The sequence below is a fragment of the Mesoplodon bidens genome (genome assembly GCF_964165515.1).
Source record: "Mesoplodon bidens genome assembly, chromosome: 5".
Lineage (NCBI taxonomy): Eukaryota > Metazoa > Chordata > Mammalia > Artiodactyla > Ziphiidae > Mesoplodon > Mesoplodon bidens.
Genome location: NC_138161.1, coordinates 133,823,432 through 133,841,076, shown reverse-complemented (window position 1 = coordinate 133,841,076; position 17,645 = coordinate 133,823,432).

The window sequence follows — 17,645 nt, the reverse complement described above, 5'->3', positions numbered from 1 at the left end:
TATATATGGGTCTTGTTTTTGTATCCATTCAGCCAATCTGTGTCTTTTGGTGGGAGCATTTAGTCCATTTACATTTAAGGTAATTATCGATATGTATGTTCCTATTCCCATTTTCTTAATTGTTTTGGGTTTGTTATTGTAGGCCTTTTCCTTCTCTTGTGTTTCCTGCCTAGAGAAGTTCCTTTAGCATTTGTTGTAAAGCTGGTTTGGTGGTGCTGAACTCTCTCAGCTTTTGCTTGTCTGTAAAGGTTTTAATTTCTCCATCAAATCTGAATGAGATCCTTGCTGGATAGAGTAATCTTGGTTGAAGGTTTTCTCCTTCATCACTTTAATTATGTCCTGTCACTCACTTCTGGCTTGTAGAGTTTCTGCTGAGAGTTCAGCTGTTATCCTGATGGAGATTCCCTTGTGTGTTATTTGTTGTTTTTGCCTTGCTGCTTTTAATATGATTTCTTTGTGTTTAATTTTTGACAGTTTGATTATTATGTGTCTTGGCATATTTCTCCTTGGATTTATTCTGTATGGGACTCTCTGTGCCTCCTGGACTTGATTAACTATTTCCTTCCCCCTATTAGGGAAGTTTTCAACTATAATCTCTTCAAATATTTTCTCAGTCCCTTTCTTTTTCTCTTCTTCTTCTGGAACCCCTATAATTCGAATGTTGGTGCGTTTAATGTTGTCCCAGAGGTCTCTGAGACTGTCCTCTGTTCTTTTCATTCTTTTTTCTTTATTCTGCTCTGCATCAGTTATTTCCACTATTTTATCTTCCACCTCACTTATCCGTTCTTCTGCCTCAGTTATTCTGCTATTGATCCCATCTAGGGTATTTTTTATTTCATTTATTGTGTTTTTAATCGATGCTTGATTCATCTTTAGTTCTTCTAGGTCCTTGTTAACTGTTTCTTGCATTTTGTCTATTCTATTTCCAAGATTTTGGATCTTGGAAATAGAATCTTGGATCATCTTTACCATCATTATTCTGAATTCTTTTTCAGGTAGACTGCCTATTACCTCTTCATTTGTTAGGTCTGGTGGGTTTTTATCTTGCTCCTTCTCCTGCTGTGTGTTTTTCTGTCTTCTCATTTGGTTATGTTACTGTGTTTGGGGTCTCCTTTTTGCAGGCTGCAGGTTCGTAGTTCCCGTTGTTTTTGGTGTCTGTCCCCAGTGGCTAAGGTTGGTTTAGTGGGTTGTGTAGGCTTCCTGGTGGAGGGGACTAGTGCCTGTGTTTTGGTGGATGAGGCTGGATCTTGTCTTTCTGGTGGGCAGGTCCACGTCTGGTGGTGTGTTTTGGGGTGTCTGCGGACTTTTTATGATTTTAGGCCACCTCTCTGCTAATGGGTGGCGTTGTGTTCCTGTCTTGCTAGTTGTTTGGCATAGGGTGTCCAGCACTGTAGCTTGCTGGTCGTTGAGTGAAGCTGGGTGCTGGTGTTGAGATGGAGATCTCTGGAAGATTTTCGCCGTTTGATATTATGTGGAGCTGGGAGGTCTCTTGTGGATCAGTGTTCTGAAGTTGGTTCTCCCACCTCAGAGGCACAGCACTGACTCCTGGCTCCTCAATTTGGGATTTGTTGTCTATTCATGTATTCCACAGATGCAGGGTATATCAAGTTGATTGTGGAGCTTTAATCTGCTGCTTCTGAGGCTGCTGGGAGAGGTTTACCTTTCTCTTCTTTGTTCTCACAGCTCCTGGGTCTCAGCTTTGGATTTGGCCCCGCCTCTGCGTGTAGGTCGCCGGAGGGCATCTGTTCTTCGCTCAGACAGGACAGGGTTAAAGGAGCAGCCTCTTCGGGGACTCTGGCTCACTCAGGCCGGGCGGGAGGGAGGGGCACGGAGTGCGGGGTGAGCCTGCAGCGGCAGATGCCGGCGTGACGTTGCACCAGCCTGAGGCGCGCCGTGTGTTCTCCCAGGGAAGCCGCCCCTGGATCCCGGGACCCCGGCAGTGGCGGGCTGCACAGGCTCCTGGAAGGGCGGTGTGGACAGTGACCTGCGCTCGCACACAGGCTTCTTGGCAGCGGCAGCAGCAGCCCCAGCGTCCCACGCCCGTCACTGGGCTCCGCACTTTCAGTCGTGACTCGCGCCCGTCTGTGGAGCCCCTTTAAGCAGCGCTCTTAATCCCCTCTCCTCGCGCACCAGGAAACCAAGAGGGAAGAAAAAGTCTCTTGCCTCTTCGGCAGCTCCAGAGTTTTCCCGGACTCCCTCCCGGCTAGCTGTGGCACATTAGCCCCCTTCAGGCTGAGTTCTCGCTGCCAGCCCCAGTCCTCTCCCTGCGCTCTGACCGAAGCCCGAGCCTCAGCTTCCAGCGCCGCCCTCCCCGGCCGGCGAGCAGACAAGCCTCTCAGGCTGGTGAGTGCCGCTCGGCACCGATCCTCTGTGCGGGAATCTCTCCGCTTTGCCCTACCCAGGTATGTGGGGAGTTTCTTGCCTTTTGGGAGGTCTGGGGTCTTCTGCCAGCGTTCAGTAGGTGTTCTGTAGGTGTTCTGTAGGAGTTGTTCCACGTGTAGCTGTATTTCTGGTGTATCCGTGGGGAGGAGGGTGATCTCCGCGTCTTACTCTTCCGCCATCTTACCCGGAAGTCCAGTCATAACTTTTTAATGTCTAATTATTTCCCTGGAATGCATACTTGGAATGCATTACTAACATCCTCTTGAGCCATTATTAACTTGTCATGCAAATTGTAATTTAGTCTTAATTACATACTTTTTTACACCTATTGTTTTACAACTCATGTTTTAGTGAGAAGATATAGATATTTTTTAAGCCAAAATGTTGCCATTGGTCATTTTTTAAAAATGTAGCCGTTGGATTGCTCTTGCAATATCAGTGTTGAATTTGTAGAAGGACATTGCTGCATGCGGGATCTTTTAGTTGAGCTATGCGGGATCCTTCTTTAGTTGCAGCGTGTGGACTCTTACCACAACTAAAAGATCCCGCGTGCCCCAATTAAAGATCCTGCATGCTGCAAGGAAGATCCCGTATGGGGCAACGAAGATCCCGGTGCCACCAAATAAATAAATAAATATTTTTTTAAAGGCATTGCTAATTTCCTGCCTTTGTAATTACTTAGGGTACCCATCTGTGAGAGGGTTGGAGCCCTACACTCTAACCATAGAATAATACAAGGATGGTAGTTAATTTCTAAGGGAATTGCATCTTTGATCAGGTCTACGTGCTCATGAATAGAGAGGTTATTACTCATTACTGTCTTATAGATAGATGTGCGTGAATGACTAGGACTCATATTAGGAGACTTCAGAAAATGGGTTAACTTCCACTGTAGATAAACATGTGACCTGAAGGGATCTACTTAGTAAAAAAGTATGTCACTTGCTTTTATCTTTGTCACAATTATTTAATCAAATATTACCTCTTGGTTCTTTTAAATGTTGTGGACTTAATTGTTTAATTGTCAGTAATAAAGACAATTGAGATTCTCTTAGAAAACCACTTCAGGCCCAGCTGTCAGGAGAACTGGAATACCTTATTTCTCCACTCTAGGTATTTCCACTAAAGCATAATCAGATTTCTTCCAGCCCTAGGGTTGTTTGCAGTTTGGATGCCAGGAACATCTGTGGCGTCCAGAAGGCTTCTGTAGGTTTCTCCCACCAGGGTGGGTTGAGGGAGTAGTTGAGCAGGGGCGTAGGTTTGGAATAGGTTCCGGAGACAGCCCTACTCCACAGCAGGCTTCAATAAAGCGTAACTGTTCCAAGGGGAAAAATCAACAAGTTCCTCACACATTGAAATTTAAATTTAATGGAATACTTTAAACGGTTGAAATAAAGTATACATTGCATGTAAGCCAGATTATACGTGGGAAATGACGTACTCGACCCCAAAATAAAATTAGTATGTGCATACTGGTAGGATGTTAGGTAATACTTACTTTACTATAGAGAAAGTAAAGTAGCACTATAAAAGGAGTAAAGTACTGTAAAGAAAGTGAGCCTTTATTTACTCTGAGTCCTTTCTTTAAATCCAGGGGATTTCCAGTGTCCAATGCTGGTTTATTTGCATTTATGTGGTGAAATGTTGCCACCATGTGGTCAGTTCATCTATCACACCTTCCTTTTTCTTCTGGGATAGTCTGTATTTGGGCCTATTTTTATGTGATGCTTAAGTATTTTGGAGGCAGGTATGGTGTCTGTCGGGGTCACTGTTTTAATGAAATAAAGATAAAGCATATTAATTTAATATATACATGAAAATAAGTTTACTGTTATTGTCACACAATTAGATTTTAATTTGTATCTTCCGGAGCTCTTAGAATTTCCCTTTTGGTGGGCAGATTATTCAAGTTACAAATCTTAAGCTATTTGGAAATGTGCTCTTAAGAGTCTAGGAGATGTATTTATTTTTTAACGTTTGTTGCTGTTATAAATTCACCACAAGTTACCAAAATGTCCACTTATTTGTATATAATTTGGGAACAGTTTCTAATGCATACCCCACTTTAAACAATAGGGGGCATTATGATGTCATGTTTTTGATTTTCTCTAGGAAGGCAAATATTTTATTTCATAGTAAAAACCCTGGGTTTTCTTCCTGGGAAGAATACTTCCAAAACATATTTGTTTTATTTTGACAGTACTGGCAATGAATATGAGCCTCATTATATATCCTAATTGGATCTAATTTCTTAAGAGAAAATACTATATCAGTTTATCAATATTCCAATATATGTACACGATTCTAAATTGGTACAAAAAGTCAAACCAACTTATATTTAATCCAGATACAATAGTTTGAAAACCTAACTTGGCTTGCTTCCTCATTAAACTGAGAAATGTTGCCATTTTCCAGTGTTTTTCAATCACTCTTTTTCATTATGTGTTGCCCTGAGTGCAAATATTTTTAAAGTTAAACTTAATTTAAGGTTAAAAATCATGAAACTATGTTTTTAGCATTATAAAGTTGGAAATCTTTAGATAACTAGCATGTAAATTGTTGAAACAAATAATAATTTCAAAGTTACTGATTTTCCAAAGTTATTTAAAGAGTTCTCAGTGTATGGCATTTGAGTATTTTATCTTGTCAAGGTTTACGTGGGATTTAAGTTTCAGACCTAATATAGTGTGAAACAGGAATTAGTAGATTAAATATGCAAGTTCAAAATTTGAAAGTTTTGTATGGAAGAAAATATATATTTTAATGGAAGCCTTTTTTTCATGTTTCTTCAAGCAAATATAAGGAAACTGAGGATAAGAGAACTTCCAGGACCACAATTTCTGTCTCCATCCAAAATATTATAACAGTTGTCAACGCTTTCTTTTAAGTTTTATATACATACACACACACAAGTATTACATTACTACATTCCCTTCATGAAAAAACTAAAACATTAAATTGTAGTCTAAGGTCAACTCTATGCTTCCCAAGCTCAGTGCTTTTCATTAGATAAAGCTAGTCATCATTGTGAATTCATTGTATATACTGAATTTTTAATGATTCAGGTAAAAGTGACTATGACATATCTTTTTTTCCTTATTCCTAGGCATTAGGTGCCATATTTAACAGATAATTTTTCTATCCATTTGTTAAATTTCATGCTGGCAGTTTGAATCAGCCATGGTGGGAATATTTACACCATGGAAATCAGTTAACTCTACAAATCTGGGTGGGTTTTTTGTTTGTATTTTTTTTGTTTGTTTTGCCTAGAGAGTTTTTTTCCAATAGACCAGTGGTATTTCTTACCTGGGACCGCTATTGGCATTTTGGGTAGAACAAGTCTTCTTGTACAACGTTTGCTTGAACATTTTATCCCTTGCAAATGACACCTACTCGTAGAGGGATGAGTAAGCCTGTGACAGTACAGTAGTGAAGACTCAGGCTGGGCAGAACTTAATTTAAACACAAATAATATGACAAGTTAGGTTTAGGAAAAATTGGGACTGATCGATAAAGGGTTGTAACTTATAGTCTACATTGCTTAACTTCTCGGTCTGTTGTTGGTCTGCTTGTTGATAGGACAAGAATGTGGATAGACAGAAAAGAAGGAAACCAATCAGGAAGCTATAATGTGTATCTGTTGTTTTGCCAACCAATAGCATTCATTTTTCTTCGGATAACATTACACTTCAGGTGCCCTCTAGATTCTGTAGGTGTGCTGCCCAATATGATGGCCAGTACCCACAAATGGCATAAAGTACTTGAAATGAGGGTACAGCAATTGAGGAACTGAATTTTTAATTGAATTGAGCTATGGTGGAAGTGTAAAATATGCACTGGATTTTGAAAACTTACTCCAAATTTCTTTAAAAGGCCAAGTATTTTATTCATAATTTTTTTTTTGCGGTAACGGGACTTTTATTACTTACAAGTACATTTTTTTGTGGTATATTCATAATTATTTTACTTTGATAATATATTAAAATGACAATATTTTGGATATATTGGGTTAAATAAAATATACTGTATCTTATAATTAATATACTAATTTCACCTATTTCCGTTTACCTTTTAAAATGTGGCTACTGGAACATTAAAAATACATAAGTAGCTCTCATTACATTTCTATTAGTGCTGCTCTAGAAAGAATCATCTCTTTTTCATTCTGAGCCCATGTGGTTTTGATGTTCTTGATTCTATTCCAACCCTGGAAGTGGGCAGTGATTTAGGCCTGGCCAATCAGAACACTGTCTCATCTTTATATGGAAGAATGACCCAATTTTAACAAAAAAGAATGAGGCACATCTCTTTTTTGATGGATTTTTTTTTTTTTTGTGGTACGCGGGCCTCTCACTGTTGTGGCCTCTCCCACTGCGGAGCACAGGCTCCGGACGCGCAGGCTCAGCGGCCATGGCTCATGGGCCCAGCAGCTCCGCGGCACGTGGGATCCTCCCGGACCGGGGCACGAACCCATGTCCCCTGCATCGGCAGGCGGACTCCCAACCACTGCGCCACCAGGGAAGCCCCCTTGATGGATTTTTTGATGAAGCTGTGTGTTAGAAGCCTAGAACTGGTAGCAGCCATATGAGCACTTTAAGGACACTGCCAGGCTGAAAAAGAATCCAACACAGAAATGTAGAGTCAAGAAGTAGAGAGAGATTGACTCCTAAAACCAGATCCTCTTCTGGACTTTTTTATTTCTTTAAGCAGTAGAGACTTTTTGCCTCAAGCCTGTTTGGGTTAAGATTTTCTGTTATTTTTAAAACAAAAATTATTTATGGTACACAGAGGATATGGTGCTAATAAAGGCAGGAGATATTTGAGATCTGGGATTTAGGCAGCGGCAGAGCTTCAAATCTAAGACACATTGCAGTGAACATGGCCCTGTTTTGACTTAATGAATACACGGAGCAGAGATAGGAAAAAAGTTAAGAATATCGAAAAACAGCCTGATCATTAACTGATCGTGTTACGTGATTAATACAAGTTTTATTAGTGTGTGATGTTGAACTTGTTTTGGAATTTATTCTTTTCTAATGTTATACTAAGTTTAAGTCTTCAGTAACTTGATTGTCAGCATTTAAAAGAGACTCATTAGTTTGCTCTGTGACCTTCTAGTTAGTCTTTATTTAAAATGCTAGTGTATATGTAATTATGTTGTGCACCTGAAACTAATATAATGTTATGTGTCACTTATACCTCATTTAAAAAAAACTTGCAATGAAGATGTTTCTAACTATCCTCTTGCTCACTGCATTCAGCACAGTTGAATTTGAGTGAATGGAAGCAACATGCATTCTGTAATGCATGAAGTGTTTAACGAGACTTGTAATAAAGATGTTTCTAACACGCTGAATTTTTTTTAATGCTAGTGTATAATTAGTGAGATTAGGAATGATGATATATATTTTAGTCTCTAAACTAGAAATAGATTGGCAGCAATTAATATTTATGCACGTGTTACAGTCTTATCTGATTGGCTTTATATGTTCAACCAACCACCCAGCAGCTCTGCTTCTCTTATAAAAGAGATCCATAAATTCATGGCTCAGTCATTATGTGCAAATATTGCTGATTAGTTCTGAGTCAAGTGAAAGCATTTATCTTTTTAGCCAAGATGCCTTCTGATATCCATAAACAAAGTGTCATGTTTTTATTTTTGGTAAGTCACTTTATTTTTTGATATCCTGAGTTTCAATTAAATTTCCATTCCTCAGTGATCTTGAAATATTTCAAGTTTTAAAGGTTTATTAATCTCTAGATTTTTAATATCTATTTTAAAACTATAACAGTGACATAAAAAATATTTAATAACTGTGCTTTGGTTTTTACTTTGGTTATCTAATTTACTTATGATACTAGAAGATTATTCCAAAATGTTTGATCTTCCTCACCTCCATCCTTGATAGGCTCCAACCCAGCTGATCACTGGGAAAAAGATAGGCAAAGTTGAAAAACATTTTAAAATAAACGTTAACTGGAATAATATAAGCTTTCTTATTATGATAGAAATTTCTCAGAAGGCCCAAGAAATGATATTGAAAAAAAAAGTCCCCAATAATGTTATACTAGTTATAGTCAACTCAGATACAAGTGATTGAACAAGTAGAGATAGTTTAGAGCTCTTGACACCAACAAAAACATCACCTAGTGGAAGAAAGATAGGTCTTTCTAATTGTATAATAGTGGAAGGATACTTGCATAATTACAGGGCTACAGTGACAGCTGCTTACTATGGCCGCTATCATGCGCTGCAGGCGGTAATTTACCCATGTGCTTCCCATTCATTTGAATGGAAAACAGTAGGGGGTGGCTCTTATGAATCCCATATAATTGCAGACATTTTAAGCAACTATCATTGAAGATTTCTCATTTTAATATTGTGTAAAAATATGGCTTATTTTTTTTATACTGGACGTTTCTACTCAATAGAACATTTTACGTACTATGACTAAAGTTTTTGTGTCCTTTTTCTCTGAAATTATTACTTTATACTTTTTATATTCCAAGTCATATTTGAAAGGTAGCAACAACAGAAACAAAATCTCATTGGGTAAGATATGGGTCTAATGAAAATATTGGATAAAATCTTGTCATTAACATTTCTGAATGTGGTAGAAAGCACAGTAGCATTAAAAAGCTAGATATCAAATATACTTTGATTTCAGAAGGCTCCTATTTCATAAAATTGCCTTTAGTAGTCATTTTACTTGCAAATATTTTTGAAAGGCATTTCGTATCCACTTACAAAGAAGTTCCTGGTTCACTAATCTCAACCATCCAGAAAACACCTGAGGGCCAGGAAATAAAATGGTTTCTGTACCACTGAAGCTGCTGGCTTAAGACTTCAAGGTCAAAGCCTTATACGTTCCTCAAGAGGGTCCCTCCACTTTTGATCAGAAGCTCCTTTCTTTTACTTAGCACACTATTCTTACAAACAAACAAACAAAACATGCAAACTAATGGCTTTATTTCCTAATATAGAGGCAATTAGAAATATCAAAGGAGAAAAGACTAGACAGGAGATGAAAGGTTTATGTTGATCACTTATGGACTCAACCCACATTTAATCTGTTTTTTTTTTTTTTATCTCTAGGGTTGGAATTAATCACCTCCTCCGCTGGGCTTCAAAAAGAGTGTTAAAAAATAATTTGACATCATGGTCGGGGCTGGTGTGAAAAAGGTCTAATAACTGGTACAGACACTGACCAAGTTCAGCAGTGAGGGCTTGGAGCTCATCTGTGCTGGCCGTTAACCCTATAGTTTCTGGATCTCGGGGAATTACAGGGTGTCCCAGAGCCCTGGCTGATGGGGTGACCGGGACACACTCAGGGAACAATGGCTGTGCTTATTTTCCAGGCAGTAGGGAAGTATGTATTACTTCAAAAACAACCAATAAGGAGATATGGGTGCAGGGTCTATTTCTTATTCATCTTAACATCCGCAGCTGGCAGAGAACAGAAGATGTTAGTAATTCAAATAAGTAGCCTTTGGATTTAATGTGTTTTGGGTTTTTTTTTTTTTTGACCAGAAAATTTAGCAACAATTTAGATACATATCAACGTGTATTTTACTTAAAGTTCTGTCTCTACAATTTCCCTAAAGTTCTGTCTCTACAATTTCCCTAAAGTAGGAGGCAGCAAATGTTTACCACATACATAGAGTAGAGAGAAGAGGGCATTATAGCCAGAGGACTTGGCTTGGCCAAGTAAGGTTTGGATTGCAAATCCCATTTACTAGGCACGTGTTCTTGCAATTAAACAGAGATGCCAAAGAGATGGAAGGGAGCTGATAAAAGTGAAAATAAAAAAAAAAAAAACCACATTATTTTAACAGGTGTGGTGTCTTGTTAGGAATTAAATAAAGCAAGGACATTTGGGGATGTTTGGGTTTTATTCTTTGCTCTTTGGATAATGCTCATTTTTTCTTTTAGTGAAAATTCAGTTTTCTTTTCACTTACCTCTTGTCTTCCTGCCTCTTGGTGTCCTGTCTAGCAGAAGAGGTAGATAAAAATATGTGAAAGAAAGTAGGAGTTGAGTAAGAAAAAATTCCAGTTACAACAAAGCCTATAGAATACCAAAAGTTATCTGTTTATTTTTACCCATACTTTTATGATTAGTACAAATAATAGCTCGCAAATAATAACGGGTCATATGTAATATCATTCTACAAGGATTGTTTTGCATAATTTTGCAAGTAGCTGAATTATACCATAAGGCATGTTTTAGACGCTTAGAGTTGAGGGTGAGATGGATGATATACTGAACATTTACATTTTAATTATAGTCATGGTAGATAAGAGTCTTTTCACTGTATATTACATTAAGTTAATGAACTTTGTGAACAGAACTTGAACAAATCATCAGTTTCACTTCAATTCATTATAAAATGTAGGGCTCATTAATGTGGATTTCTATTCCACTTTATTTAAAAGAAGGGCAAACAAAGCTTACGTCTGCTACCAGCGCAAGTTGTTTCATCATGTAAGTGGTCATCTCTAAGTTTCAAATTACAGTGAGCATGCAATTTGGCATTTTACTGTTTTCATTCCTAATCTAATTCAGACCTGATTGCCCTTTAGGAAATTATGAAAGGTTTGTTCCCTCCCTCTCTCCCTCCTTCCTTCCTTTTTCTCTCTCTCTCCCCCCCTTTCTTTCTTCTTATAGCTTTGTTGAGTGATAATTGACATAAAATAAATTGCATATATTTAATGTGTACAATTTGATATTTTGACATATATATGTGTGCATATTTATATATATATATATATCCCATGAAACTATCAACAAATCAAGATAGTAAACATATCCATCACCCCACAAAATTTTCTTGTATCCCTTTGTAATCCTTCCCTCACATGCTTCCCCATGCCCCATCCCCAAACAACCACTATTATGAAAGTTTTCTTATTTCAATAGTTTAGTATAGTAGATTCTCATTTTTATACAGAAATTTGAATGTCTGTTTTCACATGTTTAGTGTGCAGGTGGATTGGCTTTATACCATAAACAGAACAGCATGAATACACTTCAACCAAACTCATGTAAGCTAAACAAGGTCAAAAATAAAAAAATAAATATGCTCCTTTCATCATGGTAGTGGTCATTCTATAACTACAGAAAACGAATGATTTATATTGAATGTTTTTAAGGAATACCTCAGAAATACAGATTCTGGTACATTGTATTTTCCCAAGTTAAATGGGCTATTCAGAAAAACAACATTTCCAATCTTACAATCAAACATGTAGATCAGGGCATAATGGATAAAAAAGCTAAAGTAAATATTGACCCTCTGAAATCTGGGTCTAGAATTTGTTGTTACTAAATATTAAAGAATTCCCTTTAGGTGGTATGAACTACCCTTTATTTTCTAAACATTCTTTTTTTTTAAATTTCCTCTCCTTCCCCTTACTCTGATTTTGGCCAAAAGGTGAAAAAGGAGTCCTGGATGGTGTGTGTTATAGTCACTGTGCTAAACATTGCCTGCTGTCTAGAGAAGAGACAAAGGCCTGGGCAGCCTGTGTCTGTCTGAGGCATGGAAGTGAGAATAAAGGCTTGTGTGTGTATGTGTTTGTAAAGAAATATAATTAGAATAGAATTAGAAATAGAATTTCATTGCTGGCAGTCTTCTGTTTCTATATCTGTAAACTGAGAATAATAGTGACAAAGTTATGTTAAGGGTGGAAGACATGGGTAGAGCAAACCTGGTGCATAGTGTGTAGTACTCAGAGAAGGTTAGTTGTTATTATTAGTTAAAAACGTTTCCATTGTAACGCTTTTTGAATCAAAATGTACACATACCTCCCATCCCCAATCTACTTGCTCTTTAGAAAATGGTTATTGATTTTTTGAACTCTGGGAGCTATAGCCGTATCTGGTCAAGAAAAGCTCCTGGCTTGGCAGACTATTGAGTTAGCTGCTTGGCAACAGCCAGGAGAGGGTCACTTCTGATTAGAACTGACATCTAAGACTCTGTAAAATGAGTTCCTCCTCAGCCTGCTCATGTTCTCCACTTTATTGTTTATAGTATTGCAAAAACCCTGTTACTGAACATAGCACGGACACGACATTTACTTTCTGCTGACAGTTAATACAATTAAGAATAGTTAAAAGTACAGGCACTACTAATTCCCTTATAAAGTGTCCTCAATGCTGATACAGCTAAAAGGATTTAAAATGATGTTAATCCCACATGGTGTGGGGACTGGTGCCTGGTCCTTGAATCGTTTTTTTCTCTTTCATGAGGAGATAAGTACAGAGATTGAGAGTGCCAGGACAGGCAAGTGCATGATTTAGCATTTGACAGAAGTGTTGGCGATGGTGGGGATTGAGAGGAACCCCTGGTCCTTCACTACAGTAATTCATAACGCACTGATTTTAGATGAAATCTTTGTGCATACATGGGTAACAATTTACGTGGTCTGACTTGTGGAGCACTGGGCTGTCCCCAAATCTCTCCCCAAGACCTGTCATGAAATCTGATTTTATAATAAACGTTTCATTTGTTAGGATCATAGAATTAAAGATCAGAGTTTAAGATCCTTTTATAATATTTCTAAGAAGAGAGGTGGAATCTGACATTAACTGAACAACTACTACCTGAGTTGTTTTCACATTTATTATTATAATTTTGATAAATACAGGCCTAATGTCCTAAAAGAGTTTAGTTTCCATAAGGCCGCTTAGAGGTATGGTGAGTATATGTTAGCAGAGAACAGAAAGGTCCTGTGTGTCGGGAGGGTGTGGGGAGGAAAGGAATTCAAAATCAAAATTTGAGTAGCTTCCTGGTTTAACCTTATATGTAACTCCTCAGAGGCTCTGTTTATGTGAGCACTTTGAGGTCACATGGGGTAGAGCAACTTTGGATATATTCTTGCCAATACTGCGTGTCCACCAGCCCAGTAGAGAAAGTGAGAATTGAAGTGAGGCTGTGCATCTAACCTGATGCTTATGTAGAGGGAGGAGAGCCTTCTCCCCCGTTGATCTTTACCAGACATTCATTCTGTAAAGGTTCCCATCGCAGTTCACTCTGAGATGTTCCCATTCCCTGGAAGTTATACAGAGTGAGTTCCGTGTGGAAATGTACTGAGATACCAGAATAGCAAAGGAAGTCATGTATTCTGGACCAACTATTTTAGTTCAAATATTACATCTTTCCTATTTGCTCTTGAGAATGTTTTCTTGATGTTTCAGGCAGAATTTCAAGATGAATAGAGAAAACAAACAAACCCTCAAGTTTCTCTAAACAAGCGTTTCTCCTACTAGGATTTTAAAATATTTTTGCTTTCCTTCTCATCTGTTTTATAGACTTTCTAGCTAGGTCAGAAAAATTCTTTTAAACTTTCTTTCCCATTGACTTGTGATTACAATGTTCACTAATGTGTTGGCTTTGCTAGATTTTTAAAATATAATTTAATATTGAATGCTGACAGAATCTCTGTACAAAGGTCAAGGCATCTGACCCTGAGGGTCAGAATGAAGGTTACCTGCTCCTGAGTTCTGACATGAAGCTAGGAGAGGGCATCAAGTACACCATGAGCTGAGATGTTCAATGACCAGCACGCGCCAAGCGGCATATTCTCAGTATGGGGGCTGAATGCTCTGTTCATTCTCTTCTAATTAACATAGAATTAAAATAAAATTTCATGCTCAATTCAGAAAAGTGCCCTTTAACTGAGGACTTTTTCTCTTGAAGAAAAATATATTAAAAGATAGTAAGTTACTGGATTGCATAAGGCATAACAGCTTTTTAAAATTTGCTTTCTCATGAAAGTAGTTTGAACCCAGTACTGATATTTGTGCAAGTGCCTCATAAGCTCATTACCATTTGGAAATGAAGAAACAAGCACTCTATGGGATATAAGCCTTTCAGTCATGGACTCATGGGCCATATATAACACTAAAGTAAAGAAATTGAAACAGTTTGCATTTACTTGAGATGGAATTTTCTCTAGTTAAAATGCTAATAAGCTTTAACGACACAAAGTAACTTAAGAAAGAAAAATGAGTTCAGAATTAAAATAAAAAGATAATTTTAAAAATTCTGATAAATATTATTCTCCAAAATTGTTTTTGCTTTAAGTTCTTGAACTCAGATGCTATTTGCTCGACTTCCATTTTAATCCTTTTTATTTCTCTTTGAGATATACATATATAAAATGTGTTGACCCCTTACTATGCAGATACTAGGCTAAAATAAAATAGCATGCATTCTCATTTAATCCTCACACAATATTCCTGTGAGGTACTGGAGAGATCATCTTCTCATTTTACTGGATGAAGCATTTTTTTCTTTTCTTTTTTAAAAATTTTTATTGGGGAATAGTTGATTTACAATGTTGTATGAATTTCAGGTGTACAGCAAAGTGAATCTGTTGTACATATATATATATATATATATATATATATATATATATATATCCACTCTTTTTAGATTCTTTTCCCATACAGGCCATCACAGAGCATTGAGTAGAGTTCCCTGTGCTATACAGTAGGTCCTTATTAGTTATCCATTTTATATATAGTAGTGTGTATGTGTCAGTCCCAATTTCCCAATTTATCCCTCCCCCCGCTTATCCCCTGCTAACCATAAGTTTATTTTCTACATCTGCCACTCTATTTCTGTTTTGTAGATAAAGTTCATTTGTACCCTTTCTTTTAGATTCTACATATAAGCGATATCATATGATATTTGTCTTTCTCTGACTCCACTCCTCTCAATATGACAGTGTCTAGGTCCATCCATGTTGCTGCAAATGGCATTATTTCATTATTTTTGATTGCTGAGTAATATTCCATTGTGTATATATGTACCACATCTTCTTTATCCATTCCTCGGTTGATGAACATTTAGGTTGCTTCCATGTCCTAGCTATTGTAAATAGTGCTGCAGTGAACACTGGGGTGCATGTATCTTTTCGAATTATGGTTTTCTCCAGGTACATGCCCAGTGGATGAAACACTTTAAGCATGATATTCTGATTACCCCCACCAATGAGGAACAAAAAGTTCAAATTGTCATATCTAAATCTATCATTGACCTATCGCCTCTTTGACTGTACATTTGGCATCAGATATGTAAATGTAGTGTGGCTGGTTGGGGTTAGTGCACAGCTGACCCATATCCCCATCTCCCTGCTGTTAGCTGTGACTGATACTGAGTTCTAGTGGAGGGAATATGAGGGTACCGAGGGTCTCCATTTCTAGGATAAGGCTTTTAAGAAGTGGGTGTACCCACTCCATGTTCTTTGTCCACTTTTCTCAACAGGGTGAAGATTACAACAAGACCTTTGGAGATAGTGGAGCTACAAGATAGAAGAAGCCTTTGTTGCTAAGGGTGTAATTTGCCCACAGACCAGCAACTCCTGAAGTGGGTGATTCCAAGACTAGAAATACACTTCTTATTGTGTTTGAGCTATTGTACAATTTTAAATGTATTTGTTAAAGCAGCTAGTATTATATTAATGCATGCTTATTTTTACTGTTTCCTTGCTTCCTTTCCCCAAATTTCATAACATATTTTGTTAGGAACACTTAACTCTCTTCCTGTTGATGTAACTCAGAAGGTATAGGTTTTTATTTGCTATTATAGTAGCTCTTGATCTCATTATCTTCCTTCTACTAACACTTCCATAATTTTTGGCACATGCTGCATATACTGATTATGAAATAACACTAATTTATGGTTATCACTGTCTTAAAAAAAGAGATGAAAAGGTTATTTCTTAATCATTTTGTTATAAGGTTGCTGTGAGCCTTTTCAAGTACATATCATTAAAAATGCAAAATGAAGAATCAGGCCAAGACATAATATATTGTAAAAATACTGTATGTGTATGTGGTTAGTCTACTAAGTTGTTTAGAGAAAATGTGGTGACTTTCAACAGTTCCCAGCTGTGAAAAAAAAACATGCATGTGAGTAGAGAAAGCTTGGGGGTGGTGGTGTTATTCTTTAAGTGACACTAGCTGTAAGACCTTGACCAAGTTATTTACTTTTAGTGGAACTTGGCTTCAAATATATAATGACAACTGATAACATTTATTGTTGTCTCTGTATCCAAAAATGGCCTAGGTTCTTTCCACGTATTAATTCATTTAATCTCCACTACAATTCAATGAGATAATGCTACCTCTGTCCCATTTTACAAAAGGGAAACAGAAGAACAATATATTAGTGTTGTTTGATGAAAGTCACTCAGCTAACTGGTAGCAAATTTGAGATTGGAACTATCAGTCTGGTTCCAGAGTAAACACTATTAACCAGTTTACTAGTGTTTTTCAAATTGCAGTGCATCAAAATCACCTGAAGAGCTGTTAAAACACAAATTGCTAGGTCCCACTCCAGAGTTTCTGATGCAGTAGGTCTGGGGTAGTGCCTGAGAATTTGCATTTCTAACCAATTCCCAAGTGATGCTGATGCTGCTGGCCTGGGGACCACGTGATGAGAAGCACTGCGGTACATTATACTGCATTCCTTCTTCAGAATTTTGATCATCTATGATTTTATTCTATAAGAGTGTTCATTAGGGCTTCCCTGGTGGCTCAGTGGTTGAGAGTCCGCCTGCTGATGCAAGGGACACGGGTTCGTGCCCCGGTCTGGGAAGATCCCACATGCCGCAGAGCGGCTGGGCCCGTGAGCCATGGCCGCTGAGCCTGCGCGTCCGGAGCCTGTGCTCTGCAAGGGGAGAGGCCACAACAGTGAGAGGCCTGCCTACCGCAAAAAAAAAAAAAAAAAAGAGTGTTCATTAAAATTAATTAAATCACATTATAAGAAAATGTTTTCAATAATATTTCATATTTGTAAAACAGTTTAAGTTCTATCAAATGAATCTTTTTATCTTTTTCTTTTAGATTCTTGAAACATTCTGAATGAATTATAAATGAAAGAATTGTCTTATTTGAGATAAAAGATACAGTAATTATGTGATAATTCATTTTCTTAGCTGATTACCATTATTTGATTCACACTAGCATTTTTTCATTTTATGTTCCTCTTTGGAAATACTTTAATTCCATTTTATATGCTAATTTATGTGGTTGGATTTTAATACTTCCCACCTTTTTCCTATTTTTTAAAGTTTTCTTGGGGGAAAAAATCACTTTTTTTCCCACAGTTTATTCTGCATAGCTCTCTGACAAGAAATTCTATTTGTAGTCTTTGAATTGTATTTTGAATATTGTGTTTAATTTTCCTTGGACATTCATTATAAAATCAAAGATATACTTTTGGATCATTTGAAAGGATGTAGAAAATAGAGATAG